We start from the raw sequence: 23542 nt of genomic DNA on the forward strand, positions 1-23542 counted from the left end.
ACTTTCATCAAAATTTCCTTCTTTTTCTCTTTTTTTTTCTTTTTTTTTCTTTTTCTAGAGCTTATAAGAATGACTAGAATCATGTTTCGCCCTTATTTCAATCAACCCACAGTCAATATCACACGACGATCCCCATATACTCCATCACCCCCTATCATCCGGTTAATGAATCAAAGCTTGAAAAAGGCTCAAACACGGTTATCAAGGGAATAATATTTTCAGGACAGTGTTTGGGATATAACGTGGCTTACGAAAAATAGCCTAAGAATCTTCATCTTTTCTCGATTTTTGGGCTCGATTCTCTCAAAACTCTTCTCTTCAACATGTTCCTTACACTCCATGCTCCAATATCACTCAATTCTGCATCCAAACAGTCAAAACTACACCCAACCGTGAAATCACGAAAAAATAGTAAATGAACTCCAAACTATAATGAAACGGGTGTAAAATCGACTTAAACTATAGAATATAAACCATAAAAACCATGCAAAATGAGTGTTTATCAAGCAACTATTAATTTCATGTTTTCAAACAACATTACACTTACTTCGTAACAAAGTAATAAATTCAAAATAACGACGAATGGAAATAAATTCAAATTACTTATCTTATACTCCCTCCGTCCCAATATTGAAGTCCCATTTCATTTGGGCACGGGTATTTAGGAGAGTTAAAGTAGATGTAAAAATAGTAGGGACCACATAATTAGTGCTTTAATTAATGATATTTTATTTCTTAATTAAATTAACTAATAATGCTACAAGAGAAAAGTGGACCAGCTGTTCCACCGCCAGAAATCAGAAGCCGGCCGTCACCTTCTTCCCCAAATTCCACCGGCCGCCAGAAATCAGAAGCTCCTCCTCCAGTTCCACAAATTCCACCGCCACCGGCTTCCCCAATTTACAGCCGGCCGTCACCACCGCCACTTCCTCCACTGGCTGTAATCGCTCCAGCTCCACCAACTCCAGCATCATCGGCACTGCCGGCAAGGCCACTATTTTCCCCCAAATCTGCAAAATCAAGCTCAGAAATCCACCGCATCAAATCTGCAACCAAAATCCCTAACCAAATCTGCAACCCAAATCTACAACCAAATCTCCCCAAATCTACAACCAAATCTCCCCAAATCTGCAACAGAGCTGGGAATAAACCTCCCTAATCTGCAACCCTACCACCTCTATACTGTCGTCGTGCCGCCGTGCCGCCTTCGAGGAAAAGAGTAGAGAGAGAGAGGCGATGGAAGGCAGAGTACATACAGAGAGATAGGGTTTCGCCCTTTGCAGAGGGCGGCGCCGCCGCTAGAAAAACGGGCGGCGGCTGCGCGGATGTGTCTGGGAGAGGGAGTCGGTGGAGGCGGAGGAGATCAGAGGGTTGAGGCGGTGGATGCATAGGGTTGAGGCGGTGGAGAGATAGGAGGCGGCGGCGCCTCGCCGACGCCAGGAGAGGGCAGAGCCCTGGTCGCCGGAAAACGGGCGGCGAGGCAGGGGAGGAAGAGGGCGGAGGGAAGGTGGACGATTTGAGGAGAGAGGGGGGAGATGACGATTTGAGAGAGAAGAGAGAAGTGAGGAGAGAGAGAGAGAGGGGCAGGTGGGTTGGTTTGTGAGAGGAGAGAGAGAGACATAATTAAATCTATTAATTGTATGCTAATTAATGCTAAAAAAGGAAAGGGGACTTGAATATTGGGACGGCCCAAAAAAGAATACGGGACTTGAATATTGGGACGGATAAAGTAACAAATTATCTCCCTTGTTTTTTTATAAAAATAAGGACGTATGGAAATAAATTCAAAATACATTACAATTATCAAATTAAAATACTTATGGTGTATAAATAGATTGATTTAAAAAAATTATTTTATAATAATAATAATAAATTAATAATTAAATACTTTTGCGACATAAAAATAAAGACAAAAACGAGTTCGATCCGTAATTAACAGCATCTCATGGATACCATCTCAATATATTATAAGGTTATGAATATATGATTTTGTATATTGAATTAGACTTTAAATGAATTAATAGGTACTATATATATCAATAATACGAGTGTTCTGTACTGGTGACCATTCGAAAGGAACTTCAAAGTTAAGCGTGCTTGACTTAGAGCACAACTAAGATGGGTGACCGACTGGGAAGTTCGTCTAACTTATGAAATAAATAAAAAAATATAATTAATTAATTAATTAATTAAATTTAAAAAGTGTCGCCGGCAATAGCCGGCAGCGTTTTGCCGCCGGTAATGGAATCAGTCTCCGGCAGGAAAACACGGCCGCCCTCCGGTGAAGGTTGCCGGCGGCAGCTTGCCGCCGGTAAAATGCCGGCAGTTCTCCGCCGTTCACCGACGCATTATAACGGCAGTAACACCCGCCGGTAATTACCGGCGGTGTGTTTTGCCGCCGGTAATTGTGTTACCGACAAGAAATTTATCGGCGACGTATCGCCGCCAGTAGTTGTTTTGCCGGTGGCCACCCCACAATTACCGACGGCAAACGCTGCCGGCAATCATATGTTTTTTTGTAGTGACAATTTAATATTCTTAAATTTATAATTAGATCTATGAATTCACATTCACATGTATATAAATTCACAATCACTACTACAAAATTACACATACATAACACTTCATAGATAACGGTTTTTTTAAAAAACCGTTATGTATGAGCGCATTTTTAGAATAGATAACGGTTTTGCAGAACTCCGTTATCTATGTAGTGTTATCCATAGGCATAGATAACGGTATGATGTAATACGTTATAAATAAGCGTTATCTATTAGTTGCATACATAACGGTTGATTTAACTGTTATCTATGAGCGTCTAAAAATTGTTATGTATTATTTTTTATATTTATTTTTAAATTTAATTCAATTAATAAATAAAAATTACAAATTTTGATATCCTAATCTACCCAAATCGCGGTTCCCCCCAAAATCTCTCCTAATTTCTTCTCTCTCATTTTCTTTTCACACACCACGATAATCACAGTTTCTTCTCCGGCGACCTCACCGGTTTGCTCCACCTGCTCGCCGCCGTCACAGCGCCATCTCGGTCCCCTCTCTGTCTCATCTCTCTTGCATCCACACAAACATAGTGCCGCCCCAAATTTCTACTGGAAAAAATCCCAAAAATTTCTACAAAAAGCCCCAAATTTCTCCTCTGATTTCGTAGTTAACCGTCGATTTGAGGTCGCTAGAACCCCACCACCGCCACACGCCGCCATGGGCGCCGCAGAACCCGTGAGTCAACGCAGTCTTACCTTTTTCCTTCAAGCTCCAGTAATCTCTCTCTCTAATTTTTTTTGTGATGTTTTTTTCCAGGTAGTGTTGCAGGGAGGGAACGAGAAATTGGAGAGAGAGAATGTGGAGTTGAAGGATTTGGAAATGGGGGAGGCCAATGTTCATAGGGAATCAGTGCAGACACATCCCCAAATACGTTTCACATGTCGAGAAGGCAGAGATTGAGCGCCACAAACCCTCTCAGGCTTGTGATGGATAATGCGACGCGAGTCGCCTCTCCAGCTCGCCCCCCACCGCACCTTTCCCCGGCTCAGCCGCCGTCGCCGCCGCAGCGCGGCTCATCCTCGCCCCCTCCTCCTTCTCCTCCCATGGAGCAGCCGCCGCCGTAGCAAACTCGCTCCATACCCGCCCCACAGGTAAAAAAAAAAAAGAGTCGAAAATCGAAATCTCTTGTGATAATAAATTAATTAAGGATTATTAATTTTGTGTTCACTGAGCACCAATCGGTGCTGATGTTGAATTCGAGGAAATACACAAACAAGATCTCTTTGTTCGTCTTCACAGTGCACATGGTGGCAGCGGTGGGGCTGGTGGGGTTCTTAATATTTAGGGGCGTGAAAGGGCTGTTGGAGGAAGGCCGAACTCGCCGGAGAGAGAAGCGCATGTTGAAGTATTTCCTACCTCAAGTAAGATAGATTTGCATAACTTCATGCACTATCTTTCTTTGATAAATCAAATTCTCTGTAACTTAATTTATAGAAGTTATCTTGTGGTTGCCGTGAAATCCATCCTTGACTATATTGCCGTGAAATCCATCCTTTGAAATCCATCCTTGACTATATTTTGCTAGCTTGCTCCTTCTCAGCTGATTATTTGTGTGCGGTGGCTTCTCTCAAGAATACGATTCAGTGTATTCTACAATCGTCGTCTATCATCTCCCTCACTTCACCCTCTCCACAAATCGTATTCTCAACTGATGATTTGGGTATGGCACTGATTTCTCTCATGAATACGATTCTGGGTAATCTACTATTGTTTTGCATTTCATCCATTTCATCTATTTTCCCACTCTCTGATTTTTAATCATAAATGAATTGCTATCATTATTGAAAAGAAAATCCAATAATCTATCTGGGAAAGATTCACTTGAGACACTCTTTAGTAAGCTATCATAAAGCCAATTGTAAGTGCTTGCATGTTGCTGCTATTTTCCCACTCTCTGATTTATAATCATTAAATGAATTGCTGTCATTATTGAAAAGAAAATCCAATAATCTTTGGGAACTTGACTGCATTGTTTGTAGGGACATTATTGAGGTAAAGAAACGTCAACACTTTGCTTTTAAGAGAAGTTCAGTAATCGGAGGTAAATATGATTTTGTTTTTTTCATGTTATTATTTTGATTGGTATTGTTTTCTGCTCTGGTTATATGATAAGTTTTAGGATGTTGAAGGAAATATAATTTTTTTTGGTATTGGTGTTAATGAATGTTTTAGCAAAGTTGATTCAATTTGATAGATTATGATCTTGTTTCTTTTCTTTTTTTGGAATACTTTAAGTTATAATGTTCTGCGGAGGAACCCTTAGGATCCTTATGATTATGAGTGGCTAACTTGCATGAGGCTTCACTGGTTAAGAAAAATGAAGTTGTAAATATACTTCTGTGGGAAATATATCTCTCTTTGTGATTGACTAATTGATGTAGTAAGTTACATAATGCATGATGTATTGATTTATGTAGTAAGTTACATATAGTTTATACTTTGCTTTTCATTATGTAGCAAAATACAAAATGCAAGATGTATTGATTTATATATAAAATTAGATAGAACAATGTCTCTTTCCTTTTTATCATTTCTTCAGAAGGGGATTTTCTCAATCAATGCTAGTGTATGCATAATATCTTTTTCTAACACTATTTTCCTTTCATATAACTGAGTATTTGACAAGTGGTGTATATGTTTGTATGTTATCAAGGGATGTTACTTTCAAAAAGGGAGGAAGATCAAGATGGAGATGAGCGCGAAGGAAGCCTTTGAGAGGTCGATGAGGACTTTGTCGGAGTGGATAAGCCAGGAAGTGAATCGAAATATATAATGATCTTAGATACTTGATACTTGGTTCATTCGGATGATAATGTACGAATATTTTGAATAATATATAATATTGTTATTGTTGATTTTATCATTTTGTTGTTTTAAAGTTATTTATTTATTTCTTGATATAAATAACATAAAAATTGAGAAAAAAATATTAAATATTAAAGATAACGGTTAAAATCGTTATAAAAGGTACAAAAAACCGTTATCTATGTCTTACAAAGATAACGGTTTAAACTATGTTATGAGAAAAAAGAAATATTATATAATACATAACGGATTAATTCTAATACATAACAGTTGAAAACCGTTATCTTTTTCTTACAAAGATAACGGTTTAAACCGTTATAAAAAGTATAAAAAACTGTTAACTATAATATGAAAAAATATATATTATGGAATAGATAACGGATAAATTATAATACATAACAGTCGAAAACCGTTATGTATAATCAATATAGATAACGGTTTTATAACCGTTATGTATGTGTGGTTGTACTGTTATCTTTTCCCTTCATAGATAACGGTTTTTAAACCGTTGTGTATGACACCTATAATAGATAACACCACTATACACAACGGTTTTTTTGCTCATAGATAACGGATAAAATCCGTTATCTATGAGCGTTTTTCTAGTAGTGAATTAAATATTCTTGAATTTATAACCAAGTCTATTGTTGGTTGTGAATTCAAAAAAAATCTGAATTCACAACTAGTTGGTTTGGTTGTGAATTCAAATTTTAAAATTCAAATTCACGACTACTTGAATTCACATTCAAAATTAGAATTCACAACCAGTTTGATGAATTTACGACTGAATTGCTAGTGTTGGTTGTGAATTCGAGTTTTAAAACTCGAATTCACAACTACTTGTTTTGGTTGTGAATTAAACTTTAAAATTCAAATTCACGACTATGTACTTGAATTCACAACCAAAAGCTCGAATTCACAAGAACTTGTTGTGGTTGTGAATTCAAACTTTAAAATTCAAATTTACGATTATTTGAATTCACAACCACAAATTCACAACCAAAATAAATTCTGGCTGTGAATTCGAGTTTTAAAGCTCAAATTCACAACTAATTGTTTTGGTTGTGAATTTAAACTTTAAAATTCAAATTCACGACTGTAATACCCCGTCTCCCCAAGCTAAGTTTAGAAAAATTTTGAACTTAGATAGTAAGTGTAAGTTTAGAAAAATTTTGAACTTAGATAGTAAGATGATTCACGCCGAATAAAAGAAAATGAATTTATTTTAATTCCAACAAAGACGATTTACAAAAATATATTTATAAATTTAGTTATTTAAATTCTTATGCATTGCATATTTATTTAAATTGAGCATTTGAACTTTTACACGAGCTATTTATTTAGCGAACCCTAAAGAATTATTTCAGTTCGACAATTCATCGCAGATGTTTTAATTGTCACATCACGTCTTTTCATTGCTTTTAGCAACACTTATCATCAAAGCCACTCCCTACAAATCTCAACTTTAAACCATGCCTATGAGTGTCATAGCCTTACCAACTCATCAGCCAAGTCTCCACCACCTCTCCATTTTATTCAACGTCTCCCACCCACTTCTCACAAATCCCTAGCAAAAACGAAGGGAAACTCAGCATTAGGAGCAAGCAAGCTTACTCAAAACATGCATCAAGTTCATCTCCCTCATCAATTTTCAGCACATAGGCAACTGAACAAATTCAGAAGTTTTGCAGAATGATAACCCAACAGATTTCTTTTGAAGGTTAAACCTCTAACTCTCTTACTCGAGCACTTCTTTTGAAACAGAAACTCAAATTAGAACCCACAACACATACACTGATTTCCATCATATATAAATTTGCATATGACAACAAGACTCAAACTCAATGATGTTAATTTTATTGTCTGTGCATATACATGCATACATGAAGCATGTTTTCTAAATAGAAAAGAAGTAGAAATTGAAGCTCTGTTTCTATTCTTTATTTTCAACTTGAGATGCTGAGGCGGGGCAGAGGTCTGACTGTGGGTTTCGACGGCGGCAGCCCTAGGCTGTGCAGGTGCCGGGCTTCGAAGAGAAAGAGAGAGGGGCGGCGGCGGGGTTTTGCTGCTGTCGGCGACGGTGGCAAATTTGCCGCTGCTCGCCGAAGTTCGGAGAAACGAGGGGAGGCGGTTAGATTTGGGGTCTAGGGCTCAAGCGACGGCGGCCTAACTTCCGTTGCTCTAAGTCGCAGAGCGAGAGGGAGGTGACGGCGCCCTCGCCGTTGCCAAGGAGAGAGGCGGACGAGGGGTGGTGTCTGGGCGTGAGCTCATGGTCGGTGTGTGCGCGAGATGAGAGGGAGAGAGATGAAATGGGGGTGGAGGCGGCGACGATTGGCCTTATCGGTTGATGCTGTCGCCGGGAGTCTGATTGAGAGATGGAGAAATCGAGGGAGTCGGTGGTTCAGGAAAGTCAGGCGGCGATGGCTGGCTTCAGCTGCTGCTGCCGTTGAAGAAGAAGGGGGATGGGTGAGCGGCGCCTGTGCGCAGTCTGCTTGTGTGCGTGCGTGCGTGTGTTTTGAGAAAAGGAGGAGGAAGAAAGGTTTAGGGTGAATGAATATTAGGCTCCTAGTTTGGGCTGAGCCAGATGGGCCACACTGTTTAATTAAAGGGTTGGGGTTGTTCTGTTGGGCCGAAAATGTAGAAGGAAAGAGTGAATGGGCTTAAGTCAGTTGGGCCTTTGTTTATTTATTTATGTGGGCTGCGAATTTTTAAGAAGTTGGCCCTTACATTTAATTTTTGGGCAGTCCACATTTTAATTAATTTGACTATCACTAGTTGATTAATTATTTTAAAGACAAATTGCATAATAATATCATATTATTATTATGTGCATATTTTAAGTAATTACTTATTATATGTTTAAGCATGAATTGAATCTGCATTTTCATATACAATAAAAGGACTTATGATTTAAATTGGTTTATATAAATCCAATTATTCAAGAAAATCGAGTAAGGATATTGTTGGTGTTCTTAACTCAAGAATTTTAGTTTTCAAATATTTACTATTAAATTTGAAAACCGGCGTGATGAATCATAGTAGTTAAGCACACCCACTAAGACTTTAAGTTAGCTTCACGAGACCTATTAAGAATAGAATTTCTTGTAGGCTTTGTAGATCAAGGGGATTAGCGCTGCTTTCCCAATGCGAGTTTATGTGATTATGATCTTCAGGCTTTGCCTAACCAGGTGGACTTACTTTCCAAATGTATAAAGTATGATTGGGTTATTAAGCTCTAAATGTTTCATTTAAATGCAAATTATTTATTCAATGAAATGAAAACTGTTTATCCAATAAAATGTTTATGTGCACTCTGCTCTGTTTAAGGCTCGCAAAGTTAATCAATTGAGGTTCTATTATGACCTAACACGTTGTCTGAGAATCGTGTACACATGCTAGCTGGCCTGGTGGGTTGATCTCCATCGGGCACTGGCCAGAGACGTTATAAGGGTGCTCAACGGGATGTGTTCCGGAGCATGTATCATGTAAGGCCTGTCTGGGTAGCATCCCGAGGTCAATTCAACTTGTTTGAGTTACGTCCTCAGGGCAAGTGCAATGGGAGAAATGGATCCGTCGGTGGCTAAAAGGTCCGGGATCACAGCGAGTAACGGAAAGGGAGTGTGACATGTGCGCACAAATGAAAGAAATTATTTTTAACATGCTTAGAAGTTATTTCACTTTAAAACCTTCTAAGTTATGTTAAGTATGATTGGATAAACTGTCCTTACGAAAATATGAAATGTTTATGAAAATGCATGCCCACTGAGTACATTAGTACTTAGCCCAAAAATACTTTCAAATGTTTTCAGGTTGGCTGGCCGGTGCTGACGGGACAGAGCTGAGGCTAGGGTTAATTTCTCATGTTAGACTTCCGCTGTAGCAATTACTCATATCCGTCTTTTGTTTTCCCAACTTAAGATCTTCATGTTAAATTTCAAATGATATACTTGACCGAGCTTAGACTCTTCACTACCAAATTTATGCTAATGAATGTCGGTTGTCAGAAGCATGAAACAAAACTTGTGATCCAAAGGGGCATAGCCCGACTTTCTATCTTATTTCGGTTTTAACAAGGTTTTTCCTTCGTTTATTTCTATGAATTAATTGTACCTCGATTATATTTATTCATTCAAGAATTGGGGTGTGACAACGACTTCTTGAATTCACGACCAAAATAAATCACGATTGTGAATAATTTCACAATTAAAATAAATTCTGGTTGTGAATTTAATTGGTTGTGAATTCACTCGACTGATTGTGAATTTACAACCAAAAAATTCTGGTTGTGAATTCCACTTGGTTGTGAAATGCGGAAAATTTTTAAAGGGTAGTGTTTGAAGGGGTAAAATGGTAAGTGTGAGAATTTTTTTAAGTTTTTATCTTAGTGGCTAATTTTTTACTTTACTAAAAGAAATAGGGTATTTTCACAATCCACTCATTTAATTTTATAGAAATTTTTTTAATTTACATAATTTATTTTTTTAAATAAAAATAGGATTTAACTATTTATCATATACTCTACATTATTTTAACTTTTTGGCATTTTTTTATTTTATTTTTAATAAAAGTTTTAAAAAAAATCAAAAAATAAGAGAATACAATAAAATAATTAAATCTTATTTTTATTTTAGAAATAAATTAAATAATTTTTCTAATTTATAGATGACCAATTATTTATCATCACTCTAATTTAAAAGCATCTGCAGGCGCGATGATTTATTATCTATAACCAATCATAAAAGTAAAGGGAACATCATGATGAAAATATAAGAAAGGGGGGAGAAACTCAAGAGGATTATATAACTTATAGTATTTAAGTTTAACTAGTATTTGCCTCCCATATAATTGCACGGGAAAATATTTTTAATTTGTATATTTATATAAAATTAATACTAATTTAATTATTATACTTATAAATATAATAAAAAATTAATTTTAATTAAATATATTTGAATTGAATATTGACAAAATAAAAAAGAATTCACAATTATTAAATTTGATATTGAAAAACAAAAAAGATAAAGGTTAAAAAAATTAAAAATAAAATACTAATTAAAAAAAAATTAAAAATATATTTATTCAAAAAGATGAGAGAGGAGAGAGAAAATTATAAAATTTTAATATTTAAATAAATTTAAATTTTACATTTTAAATCAAACATTTTCATAAAACTTTGATATGCATATTAAATATTTTATAATTAATCGAATTTTACAATTTTGGAAAGAAATGTAACAACAAATAAGAAATTAAAGAAAATGAAAAAAAAAAGGTATATAGTTTAAACCTAAATCTTCAATTTTATCATAACTATAAAATTATTACTCAATTTTAAAATTAATTTAAAATTGATTTCAAATTGAAAACTCCATTTTGAATATAGTATAGATATGTGTAAATATTAGTACGTGAATTTTGTAATCATAACATTAAAAAATAATATTGACATTGGTCCCAAAATTTTCTTATATAGCAGTATTTTGGGCCCAGGCAAGCTTGGTGAGCCCATTCTAAGAAAAACTCCCATTTTGCAAGTTCGCGGTCTAGCTATAATTACTTTCTCCGTCTCATTTTAATAGTCTCTCTCCCTTTCCTATTAAAATAGGTTTGTTTTTCATTTTGAATAAAAAAAATATTTGATTAATGTGTAACACACAACTTTCCGCCTATAGAATAATTAGTCTAATCTCCGTGTCCGAAAGAAGTGAGTCTATTAAAATGGGACGGGGTATTATTTCTTATTTTTTTAAAAGGAATTATCACTTGAAACAGTATTTTAAATATGAACTGAAATACAAATTCTATCAACTTTTTTGAATAAACGTACGTATTACTCGAGATTCAATTTTACTTGTTATTCCATTTTTGTAGTCCACTTTTTCCAATATTTAATTTTAATTTTGTATGTTTAGTTTAATTTTTATTGGTTAATAATATATTATTATGATTGATAAATTCAAATTATTGTATATATTTTTTAAGTTTAATTTCTCAAACTAAACATTAAGTATAATTCATAATAGTGGAACACAATGACATACACAACTTTATAGGAAAGTGGATCTCATACAATAAAACTATGCAAATAATACTCCACCCGCCAACCAAAAGTATAATACTTTTGGTTGGCACAAATTTTAATAAAATTGATGATGATTTTTAGATAGTGGAGAAAGGGTCCCGCCATTTTATAAGACATGTGGTTGAGATTAAATTTGACGTGATTTTTTTGTAAATAAAAAGTATTTATAAAGATAAAAATTAATGAAAAGATGTGAGACCATGTTCTAAAAATAAAAATGCTACAATTTTAGTGGATGCCAAAAATGACGAAAAGTACCATATTTTTTATGGACAGAGGGGTATTATATTTATCCTTACTAATCTTCTTCTTCCTATCTTTTTTTCCAAAATTCTAGAAAATCAGCTAATCTTCTTTCCCTGTAAATTGCAACTCCCTAACTGACTTAGCCATCATTTTATTAAAAAAGTGATCAATAATATGATTATTGTTATGGTGAGTTGAAACCCCCCCTCCCCCAAACTAATAATTAGAGGGATAACGACTTCCTAATTAGCTCGTTTCATTGCCTTAATATATAGAACACTAGTTGATAGGCAATAGCTTTTGATTATTAATCTTCGGTTTTTTCAAACTTTTGATTAAAATAGAAAAAATAAAAAAGAAGAGAGGAAATTTAGAGGTAAGTAAGAAACTCATCTTTTATAGTGGTACTTCCTCTGTCCTAATAGCAGTGTCTCATTTTCCTTTTTGGAACGTCTCAATACAAGTGTATCATTCTCTTTTTGGCAATATATTCTCACTCCATACTTAATATTTAAATAATTTTTATCAACCCACTTTATCTACTTTTTACATATTTCTTAATTTTCGTGCCAAAAAATTATGGGATACTAGATTCATTAAGTTGTATATCATTCGATTGCTGTAATTCTTACATTCTACTTCTCGTTTGAACAAAAAGAGAAACCACATTTTAAAACAATCATAGAAATCCTAAATCTTAAAAAAGAAATAATAAAAAAATGTATATATAATCATAGAAATCCTACGAACTTTAATTAGCACTAAGCTCACACTTTAATTTGGGATGCAGTGAGATTATTCAAATTAATATGACAAGACCCAAAACCTCTGCGGCTATAAAAAGGGAAATATGAATGAGAAAAATTTGTGATCGAACATATTGAATTAGAATTGAAATGGCTAAGGCGTGGGCATTTTTTATGGTGATTGTGATGGTTTGTGTCTCGTCGGCGGCGATGCAAGAACGGTGCAGCTACAAATTTCCGGCGCCATACGACACTCAAGGAGTTGGTATATGCAATCCTAAATGTGCCACTTCTTGAATTCCTTTTGTGAATTCCGACAAGGAGTTTCTAATTGTGGATGTTCTTATTATTGTAATTAAATCGTCGATTAAATCACATCATGTAACAAAGTAAGAGTAGATGCTCTCACATTTTTTATTGCAGGAAAAAAATATATATAATAATCAGTATGATCGCCTTAAGATAATCTCATTCTACACGATCATAAGCTTTACTTATGTCAAGCTTTAAGGCCACCGTACCTTCCTTCCCCTTCTTACAATTTCTGATCCAATGTTGGCACTCAAAACTAATAAATATATTATCAGTGATTTACCGGCCCTTTATGAACGCACTTTGATTCTGATCCACCACCCTCCCCAGCACATCTCTCAACTGGTTCACAATTGCTTTTGATACTATTTTATATATCGTATTGCACATGCTAATAGGCCTAAAATCTGTCACTTCCTCCGGCCTATTTTTCTTAGGTATCAAGCATACAAGAGTCGAATTTCAGGCCTCAATATCAGCGTCATTATTGAGACCACCAAGAACTTGCCTTGTAATAGAATCGCCCATCGCTGGCCAGAAACGCTGAAAAAAACCTTGCATGGAAACCATCCGGTCCCGGAGCTTTGGACGGATGCATATCGAAAATAGCTCTTTTAACCTCCTCAGTGTTAAACTCTCTGCTCAGATTCTCAATATCATCAGCCGCTAAAGTCCCCTCAATAGTATTCACCACTCTTGAAATGTCGTGCTCAGTAGGTCTGCTCGAAGTGAAAAGTTTGGCAAAATAATCCTTTATAATTTGAGCTTTTTCTCCCTTGTGCTCATGCCATGCACCCACTTTATCCTTTAGTCTCTTAATAGTATCTTTCTTTCTTCGTTTAGAGGCTTGAGTATGGAACGCCCCAGTGTTGCGATCCCCATTGGCTAACCAATTAACCCTCGCCCGTTGTTTCCAATGAGTCGCCTCTTCCTCTACAACCGTCTCGATTTTCCTTGTGAGCTTAATAATATCATCCTCACACTGTTTCCCGGTAATATTCTGCATCAAAAGATGGGGTTTCCGGAGAAGCTAAGGAAGCTTATTATGAAGTTTGTCAGATCGGTGTCCTTTAGTTTCTTACTTAATCGGAGTGTTTACGGTGACGTGAAACCTACACAGAGTGTTTGGAGTGGGTTTGATTGCTAGAAATCTCAATGGTGCGATTTGTGCGGCTGTTTCAAAGAGGACGCCACCGGCGTCAAGTGTGATGTAAGCCAGAGTCATGGATGTAGTTCATGGAATTGTGATGTGAATGGAGTTTGGTGTGGAGCCGATTGCAATTTTCACCGACTCTATGCTGGCTGCTCGGACGATGGTGGGGCCAGAGGTGGATAGAGATTTTTTAACCGATGATGTCCGGGAAATTCTTGAGGTAGCGAGGGAGAGCTTAGTGATTGGTGTTTATCATATGTATAGATCGGTTAATCGAGTTGCCCATGGTTTAGTGCAATTTGCGCGTAGTATTGAGCATCATGTGCGATGGTCTCAAAATTTCCCTAGTTGGCTTAGGGATATTGTACGGAATGATCTTGAATAAATACAGCACATGTTCCGTCTTAAAAAAAAAATCAACAAATATTTAGCTACTAAGTTTCTATTATATATTGAGATATGTTCAATGGAAAATGTAAATGTTGAAAGTAAGGAGAAACAATCTCAAGATTCTCAATCATTAAAATAGCTCAATTAAACGGTCAATAAATAAGAATAAATCCCGTGTCCAGATTTTGATGAACATATCAATAATTGTGATGAACATGTCAATAATTTTTGATGAACGGATGTATTTGTTGAACACCTCGCACTCCAGGATTCAAACCCCAAACGTTCGATGAAATTATTTGTATGTTCATAAAAAATTATTGACATATTCAACGTTTCTAAATTTCGCTAAAAAATTAATTTCTCCATAAAAACTAACCATGTGTGTGCGCGTGCGTGTGTGGATGGAGAAAATGCATGGTTTAAATTATATATATATATATATATATATATAGGGGAGAGCTAGAATAAAAACACTCTTAAGTGTATAAAATATAAATGATTTTCAGCCCTTAGATCATCAAGATCTACGGTTGATTCGTAACCTTGTTGGATGAATTCGTGGTCCTGAGTTCGAATCCCAAAGGTAACAAAAATTTATTTTTCTCAATTCGTAACTCTGTTGGATGAATTCGTAACCCTGTTGGATAAAATTCGTACATTAAAAAACGTTTATATTTATATTTTAAGAAGTGTTTTCACTGTAGCCCTCCCCTATATATATATATATATATATATATATAATATCGCAATTAATATATATATAGGGGAGGACTATATAGAAAACTCCCCTTAGACTATAATATAAGGATAAATCTATGCCATTAAAATCTAATCATTAACGGCTGAGATCATTTCATATTAGGTGTTAGTTTTTTTTTTGTTTTGTACATATAATTCGTGCAATATATACGCTGGAGGGTATATTTGGGTATGTTAAATTATTATCTATCTTAATTAAGGATCTGTTTCCGAAAATAAAGCTTCATATTTTTAGGGAATGAAAAGGATAATAATGGCGTGATTAATGATAAAATATTTCATACAAAAGTCAAAGATAATTCTGAATGCAATCTTTTCAGATTCTATAGCTGTGAATTAGAACCGATCAGTAATATTTGACAAGAAATAAAACCTAATCTATTAATTGTTCACAACCAACATTTACTAGGGTTAGAAATCGGCTGTTGAAGGCTTGAAGAGATAAAAAACTGAAAGAGTCAAAAAATTTCTCTCCACATCACAATCGGTCCTGCAGAAGTTGAATATCTTTTGAATCAAAGCAATTCATCTAATATTTGAAGGATATGGCGAGAACCAAAGGGGCCAAAAATGGTTAGTCTTTATATTTTTTGTTTATTAAATGTGGGATGTAAAACTTTTGGGTTTTTTATATTCATGGTGGATGAATTGTAGTTGTATTGCGGTGGGAATCACAAGATTTGTATTATTGGGTTATTCGAATTGTTCGTCAAAGAGAGCTAAATATTTCGAACCCACACCATTGATTATTTCATGCGAACTAATTTTTTGTGTAAGAAAATCAATTAAATTCGTATAGAGTTTGAAGAAAAGTTTGGGTGGATAATTGTTGAAAATTTTTGAGCTTTTATTTATTCTTGTTCGTGCATGTCGTTTTCTTTCAACTTGATTTTAGAAATGTCTTTTTCAGAGATGTACCAAGTACTAGTCCATTCTTTTAATTCACTGGTGGCCCCTATGTTTAATAATGTTTTTTAATTATACACGGTTGACTGTCGTTTGTTGGCTTTGGGTAGATAAAAACTTGAGATAATTAATCGATTTTCGTTCTTGCAGTTGTGAAGCAAGTGGAGCAGCCGAAAAATGATTCTTCCAAAACCAAGGGCAAATGTAAATATATGTGTTTTGGTGGGCTTTTGTATAGTTTTGAATGGACGTAATTGTAAAAAGTTAGTTTTGGATATACTTGTTCATGTTAGTTCATGCTAGTTCATACTACTCCATAATATCTGCCTCTGTTTAAAATGCTGGAATAGTTCTGGTCAGTTCATACTAGTTCATACTACTGCATCAAACTATCTATCTTTGCTATTTATTGATAGTAAAAGTGGAACCAGGTGTACGAACTATGTAGTATATGTAAGGTATATAAGTATTCGGAAATTGTGCAGATTTGAGTTATGTGTATGAACTATGTTATTGTTTTGTATGGGGTTGTATGTTTTGGGATGAATCTGTTCGAATTATAAATGTAAATGTGATGTTCAAATCTATTTTTTTTCTGTAAACTAAAGGTTTGATTTGTGTGTAATATTGTTTAGCAATCAATGAGCAAGAGGTTGTTACCGGTGTAACCAGAGACAAAGGCAAGAAAAGTACGATTGATTAGCTATTGCTATGTCCTAGTTTACATATGTTTTTTTTTTGATGAACTGTGAATTAATTTTATATATTTACTCACAGTTGTAGGACGCTCTGTCCCTATTGTTAGTAAAGCCGGGAACTTGATGGTTTTTGGAGAACCTAGCCAAAGGAGCATTGAATGTAATACTAATTTCTATCCTTGTGTGTATATACATATAAATATATGTATTGATTGTGCTTGCCTGATTATGTGACCGATGCATTTGATATTTAATTTTTCAGTGCGCACAAAACATAGAAATGATCCATTATTGGCTGATTTCAAAAAGGCTATGATTGAAGGTATTCATCAAAATTGTTATTGAATATATGCATCTACTGTTATGCTTGAATGAAAAAAAAAATTGTTCTATGTGATTAAATGATTAAAAAATTGCTATTAGCTATTCTTTATAGTATCCAAATTTGGTATTCACTATACTTTAAGGTTTTGTGAATTATAGTTTTTAGTGTAAAATATATAATGGTGAAATCGTTATTTTAATGTCTTTTTACCTTTAATTTGTATACTGCACTCATGTGCAGGTGTTTCCCGTAAGAGAAAAGTCAATGCATCGACAAAGCAGAATGTTGGTGTGGTGATTGGTGGAGATGAAGACATTCCAGCACATGACGTGCTAGAAATTCCAGCTGCTGCCCAGAAAAAAACAAGGCATGAAAAGAGAAAGGAAGCCCTTGTCAACTACAAGCAGTTTGTGGTGAAGCCTACAACGGACTATGCATCATTGTTTACGAGAACAACATCCTGTGCTCTTTTTAAGACTATAGGTCAGATGAACGACCTGCAACAGTATTCTGTTGGTCGTCTTGGATTTGATGAGATCCTGGAGTTTACTATTAAGGATATCCCCGGGAGACTGAGCTACTTTGTGCTGGATTCTTTTAATAGGAGGCGGTGTGATATTACTCTACCTAATGGTCAAACAATCCCAGTGACTGAGGATGATGTCCACAGAGTGCTTGGCTTCCCAAAAGGTTTCAAGAAGATTAAGCTAATCGACTCAACTCAGACGACACCTTTGTGTCAAGAATGGAAGCAGTGTTTTCCAAATACACATCCAAAGAAAATCAAGATAACTGAAGTGAAGGATGCAATGCTTGCACATGAGGACGGAAGCAAATGGTTTAAGATTCATTTCATGGTTATGCTCACTCACTGTTTGATCGAGAGTACCAGCAACGGATGTGTGTTCCCCCAGATGATAAAGTGCCTGGAAGACTTGAACTCTGTTAGCCAATGGAACTGGTGTGAGTTCGTTATTAGATCACTGATTGAAAATCATGAAGATTGGGAGAAGGACACAGCGACCACGTTTGTCGGACCTACATTGTTTCTGCTTGTTCACGTCAGTCGATGCATTAATTCATACTAATCCATCAAAACTATCTATAGATGTTATTAAATATGTACCAGTTCATGCGAGTTCATACTAGTTCATGCAACTTCATCAAACTATCTATATCTGCTATTAATTTATACTAGTTCAAGTTAGTTCATGCGAAAACCATAACGAATCATACATATATTACATGAAAAATAGACACAACAATGTTAAAATATTGTACATTATGACACATAAAATTATAAACGCAGAAAAAGAAGTACAAATTCCAGAATCATGAAATTTTTGATGAAAAAATGGAATCGTCAACACTCGTTAGTTGCATCTGCAGAAAAAAAAAACTATGGGAAATAAAACAAAGAATGCAGAGAATGAATATAGATTGCACATGAATTCTGCCTTAGTTAGAAAAAAAATATTTAAAGATTACAGATAATAGCATACCGATGTTCTCCATAATACTCCTGTAATGTTGAAGCTCTGACGTGAAGTTTTAATTTCTTAACAGAAGTGTATACGGCTGATTTAGGTTTTCATTCGTGACACATGTTTAGAGAGAAAAGATACACTTAAATGTGATCCCAATAATTAAGGAAGGGATATTTAATAAAATAATACAATTACTTATTTACCCTATAATTCATATAAACGAAAATTTGATGCATAAAGTGTGAAGAAAATCCAGTCGTTTATTAATTTAGATCTAATGGCATATAATAGTTCCTATTCTATAGTCTAAACTTGGTTTTTATTTTAGCCTCCCCCTATATATATATATATATATATATATATATATATATATATATATATATATATATCTAGTATTTACGTTATAGATAGTATGTGGTACTTTAATTTTTTTTTTTTTAAAGTCTTAAACAGATTTTTAATGTGTAGTGTGAAACGCAAAATGTGCATATGGTTAAAAGAAAGGGTTAATGGTCCTCTTTATCCATTCTCAAAGACAAAAAATAAAAAATACCCACTATAAAAGAAAACTATAAAAACTATCTATTTTGAGCTTGAAAGGACAATGCTACCCTTACTTAATTCATAAAAAAATGTTGAAATCGCGAACTTTGCTCGACATGCTCGACTAATGCACGTCGAGCATGTCGAGCATCCGTGATAAATATACTAAGGCTCGACATGCATTAGTCGAGCATATCGAGCTTTTCGTATTTGTGATAGATATATTAATGTTTGACATGCTCGACTTCTACGAGTCGAGCAATAATGATAAATACACCAATGCTTGACATGCTTAACCATTGCGAGTCAAGCAATCGAGCATTTGCAGTTGATCACTCTTAGAAAGTACACTAATGCTAGACATTTATCGATTACAAGTCGAGCATCAGTGCAAAATACAATAATGCTCGACATAAGGGCAAAAATGACCTAAATGGATATGTTTATATGTTTTATAAAATGTGAGTATTTTTTTTTATCTTTCAAAATAGGTATATATCATTTTGCCCCTAAAAGAAATATATGTGTCGATCACAAATTATGTAAAGTGAATTAAAAAAAAATACAATTCAAATTACATCTGCTGCTTTTGTGATGAATAGAAGGGAGAAAGGTACGTGACAATAGTAGGATTGAGACGATTTTGATGAAAAAATTAACAGATGCATAAGAAAAATGGTAAATATGATTTTAAATATTAAACTATTTTTACACTGTTAATTATATTTTAAATTATCTGTAACATAATTTTTTTAAAAATTTTTAAACTATTAATTTTGTATTAATTGTACCAATCATACCTTGCCGGATGCCATGATGTATATAAAACCAATATTTATCAAATGACGTGATTATATGCTTTAATAATTAAAAATTGATAATAGATGAATGCTACAATTGATAATTGATAGTTCAAGATTTTAAAAATGATTTTCAATAATTAAGTATATATAATTAATAGTATGAAATTAACTTAGAGTTTAAAGTGATATTTACTCTAAAAAAACATATTAAATTTTGTATAAAAAATAAAAACTTGTGTTAAGTATAGCGGCTGAGATTGAGTAATGTATACTACCTTAGTTTTGAGTATCGCTTCAATATGGGGCATTAATTCAGTAGTAACTATTTTCAATTTTAGTAAGTGTTGTCACAAAAAAAAAACTATATTTTTTGTTAATAAAATAAAAAAGACGTCTCCTGTGTGTGCGAGTGCATAGTCAGAATCATTCCAAATCATTATTAATTAATTCGTTAATAAATAATTATTTAATTAAAACTTAATTAATTTTAAATAAGATTAAAATTAGACGACCCAGGTTGGGGTAGAGCGCACAAGAGCTTTTGTCATAAAATTAAAAAGTCTCCCCCTCATTCAAAAAATAAAATAAAAATAAAAATAAAATAAAATAAAATAAACAAGTTTCCAAAATGTTGCTGAATACTGAATAGTAACGCACAACAGAATCAGGTACTGATTGCCGACCAAAACAAGCACATTATATATACACATTGTCACAGCCCACTATCCCAATTTCGGGTTAACAGGGGTTATGACTTGGGGTGAACAATAAGAAATGGAAATGGACAATTACTTAACATTAAAGTATATGGAAATGTCACTAATAGATAAAATGCTAGGATCATATATGATTATTTGAATACTTATAAAACATACACATAAATGAGAACTGATTAAGGTGGGTTACCCAATAACACGTATAACAACTTCATAACATAGAGCTATCCTAATCAAAGTGTTTTGCAGCGGAAAACGTGTGAGATATACATATGAAGATGTATACTCAAGGTTACATTTCTTGAAATGTCAAATGAACACCCGCTCAACATCATTCCATTCCATCAACTGCTCAACCTGCACATTTAGAAATACATGCAGGGCTGAGTATAAAAATACTCAGTGGGCATAGCCGAAAATACAACATGCATACATATATAAATTGAACTGCCAACAGTAACACACAGGGGTTTTCTTGAATGACCTGCGCTTACTAAAACATTTCTTTCATTTTCATAAAGGTGGATGCGCATCCCATTTTCAGTCTATATGATCCATATCTGTCCTTTCTGTCACGCGCCGGGAAGGAGGCCTCCTTACCACGGACGCCAAGACCGGTCGCAAGCGACTCGCGGTCTCCATGAGTGTACACGTTAACCCTAGCTAGCGACCTTTGTCTAGCATAGGATCCCAATTGGATTTCCTTTAAAGTTGGCGAACCAACACAGATAGGATACATATAAAAACATAAACATTTTTGGCAGTCAATCATTTCATAAACATTTCATTTCATTTCATGAACATTTCATTTTCATTTCATAAGAGTCATTTATCATTTGGGCATAATAATAAACTGAAATTAACAGTTAAAATCATCTCATGCATATATTCGTATAAGAGGCCTACGACACGCAGGGGATCTCTATATACGTATAGTAAAAGTAATGCCCACCTGGATAGGCAAAGCCTGAAGATCATAATCACATAACCTGTCTTGGGAAAGCAGTGCTAATCCCCTTGGTCCACAAAGCCTACAAGAAATTCTATTCTTAATAGGTCTCCTTGAATCTAATCTTAAGTCATGGTGTAGTGCTTAACATTCTATGATTCACTTAGCCGGGTTTTTAATGAGTAAATAATTAAAAACATTTCTCTTGAGTTAAGAACACCAACAATATTCTTACTCATCTTTCTTTAATAATTGGAATTATAAATAAAACCAATTGAATAATAAATATTCTTTTTGCAAGATATAATGCAAATCATGTCATGCTTAGCATATAATAAGTAATTTACTGAAAATATGCTTATAATAATAATTTAATATTATTATAAAAATTTACTCTATGAAAATAATTAATTAAACTTAATAAGTCTAATTAATTATAATAGTGTAGCTCCTTTTAAATAAAATCTGCACAAATCCAATTAAATAAATACTTGGGCAGCCCATGATTTAAAATAATCAAAGGCCCAGTTTAATAAAAGAAAATCGGCCCAAAAATAAGAAATAACCCAGCCCATTTAATTAAAAATCTCGGCCCAAGTACTCATAAAAATCGGCCCATAATAAGAAATAACCCAGCCCATTTAATTAAAAATCTCGGCCCAAGTACTCATAAAAATCGGCCCATAATTAAATTAAATAAACTGATCCCAATACTGACTTGGCCCAAAGACTCAAGCCCAACTGCTAAATAAAATAAAGGCCCAACTGTTTAATAAAATAAAAACCCAACTGATTCGGCCCAAACCTAATTAAATTTTGGCCCAACTGCCCATTAAATAAAACCCAGCCCAAAACCTTTGATATTTTCGGCCCAACAAAAAGAAAAGCAAAGCCCATAAGCTCAAGCCCAAAAATAAGCCCAAACCCTATCTCCCTTATTTCTTCCTCCCTCAGCCGCACACACACAACCACAAACGCAGCTCCCCATCTTACTCTCTCTCTCTCTCTCTCTTCAATCGCGGCTCTCTCTCTCAGCCATATCCCACGGCCGCGGCTCCTTCCGGCGAGACAGCCGGCGACCGGCCTCCATCTCCCTCAACCTATATCTCCTTCAACCTCCACCCTAGTCTCGATCTCCGGCGAGCAGCGGCCAAAACCGCCACCACCGTCTCTCTCATGCTCAAGCTTGACCGACGATTACCAGTAGCTCCACGCCACCGGCATCCGCCTATCTCTTTTCTCTCTCCGTCCGTTCACAGATCGCCCGACGACAGCCGAAGAAGTGGACTGCCGCCGTTGACCTTCCTCGCGATCTCTCTCTCGGCCTTCGGGCAACAGCAGCCGAGCCACCGTCGCCGCCGCGCCTGGTTCATCTTCTCCAGCCGAAGGCTGGAGCCACCACGACCGGCGCCGCTTCCGTCGACTCACCACATCATCTTCCTTTCTCCTTTGCCTCGGTTTCCTCTCTCTCGACTGCTCAAAAGTCTCGACGCAAATCAGCCCGGACCAGACCACCTCTCTCTCTCCAGCCGTGGCCGGGCAGCAGCGGCACCGCCGCCGTGCCCTGCCTCCCTCCGCAGAACCCACAGCCGCCCATCTCTCTCACAGTTCTCAGGTAACGACGATTGTCGCCCCCGACTCCCTGCAACAGATCGTGGAACAGCAACAAGCCACAACCGCCGCCTGTCGCCGCTCACCACCACCTCAGCCCCGATTTAAAAGCAAAACAAGCTCAAGACTCAAAAACTCATGCTTCATTCTATTCATTTTCTTGTTTTAAAAAAAACATAAATATAAGTATATTGTTCTTCTATATAAAACATCATTTTGTTTTTTTGCGAAATACACATATGTATATAAATCTTGATGGAATGATGCAACGAATGTGAGTTGGTGTATCTCTGCTTGGGGAAAGTTTAAATCTTTCTATTATGAAGCATAAAATGGATGTGCCTTAAACACGCAGCAAAACAATTAATGGAGTTTTTAAAAGATGAAACCTTGTGATGGTTCTTTGAGCTGGGGGCCTGGGATGATCTGCAAAGCATTTCTTGAAT

General features: G+C 35.2%; 2 long non-coding RNA genes across 3 annotated transcripts; one reads left to right on the forward strand and one right to left on the reverse strand.

The window, feature by feature from the left end:
- The first annotated feature begins 4100 nt into the window (after positions 1 to 4100).
- On the forward strand, positions 4101 to 5422 carry LOC131019861 (uncharacterized). 2 transcript variants are annotated; one of them, XR_009100506.1, is made up of 3 exons: positions 4101 to 4222; positions 4542 to 4603; positions 5216 to 5422. It is a non-coding gene; the product is annotated as an uncharacterized LOC131019861 (long non-coding RNA). The 2 variants fall into 2 exon arrangements; XR_009100505.1 differs by lacking the exon at positions 4101 to 4222 and having other exon boundaries at positions 4505 to 4603.
- Positions 5423 to 20595: 15173 nt separating this feature from the next.
- Positions 20596 to 23542, reverse strand: LOC131019863 (uncharacterized). The gene is made up of 3 exons (XR_009100508.1): positions 23486 to 23542; positions 21489 to 21567; positions 20596 to 20893 (listed from the first exon to the last, which is right to left on the reverse strand). It is a non-coding gene; the product is annotated as an uncharacterized LOC131019863 (long non-coding RNA).

The sequence above is a fragment of the Salvia miltiorrhiza genome, chromosome 4 (genome assembly GCF_028751815.1).
Source record: "Salvia miltiorrhiza cultivar Shanhuang (shh) chromosome 4, IMPLAD_Smil_shh, whole genome shotgun sequence".
In the NCBI taxonomy this organism is placed as follows: Eukaryota; Viridiplantae; Streptophyta; class Magnoliopsida; order Lamiales; family Lamiaceae; genus Salvia; species Salvia miltiorrhiza.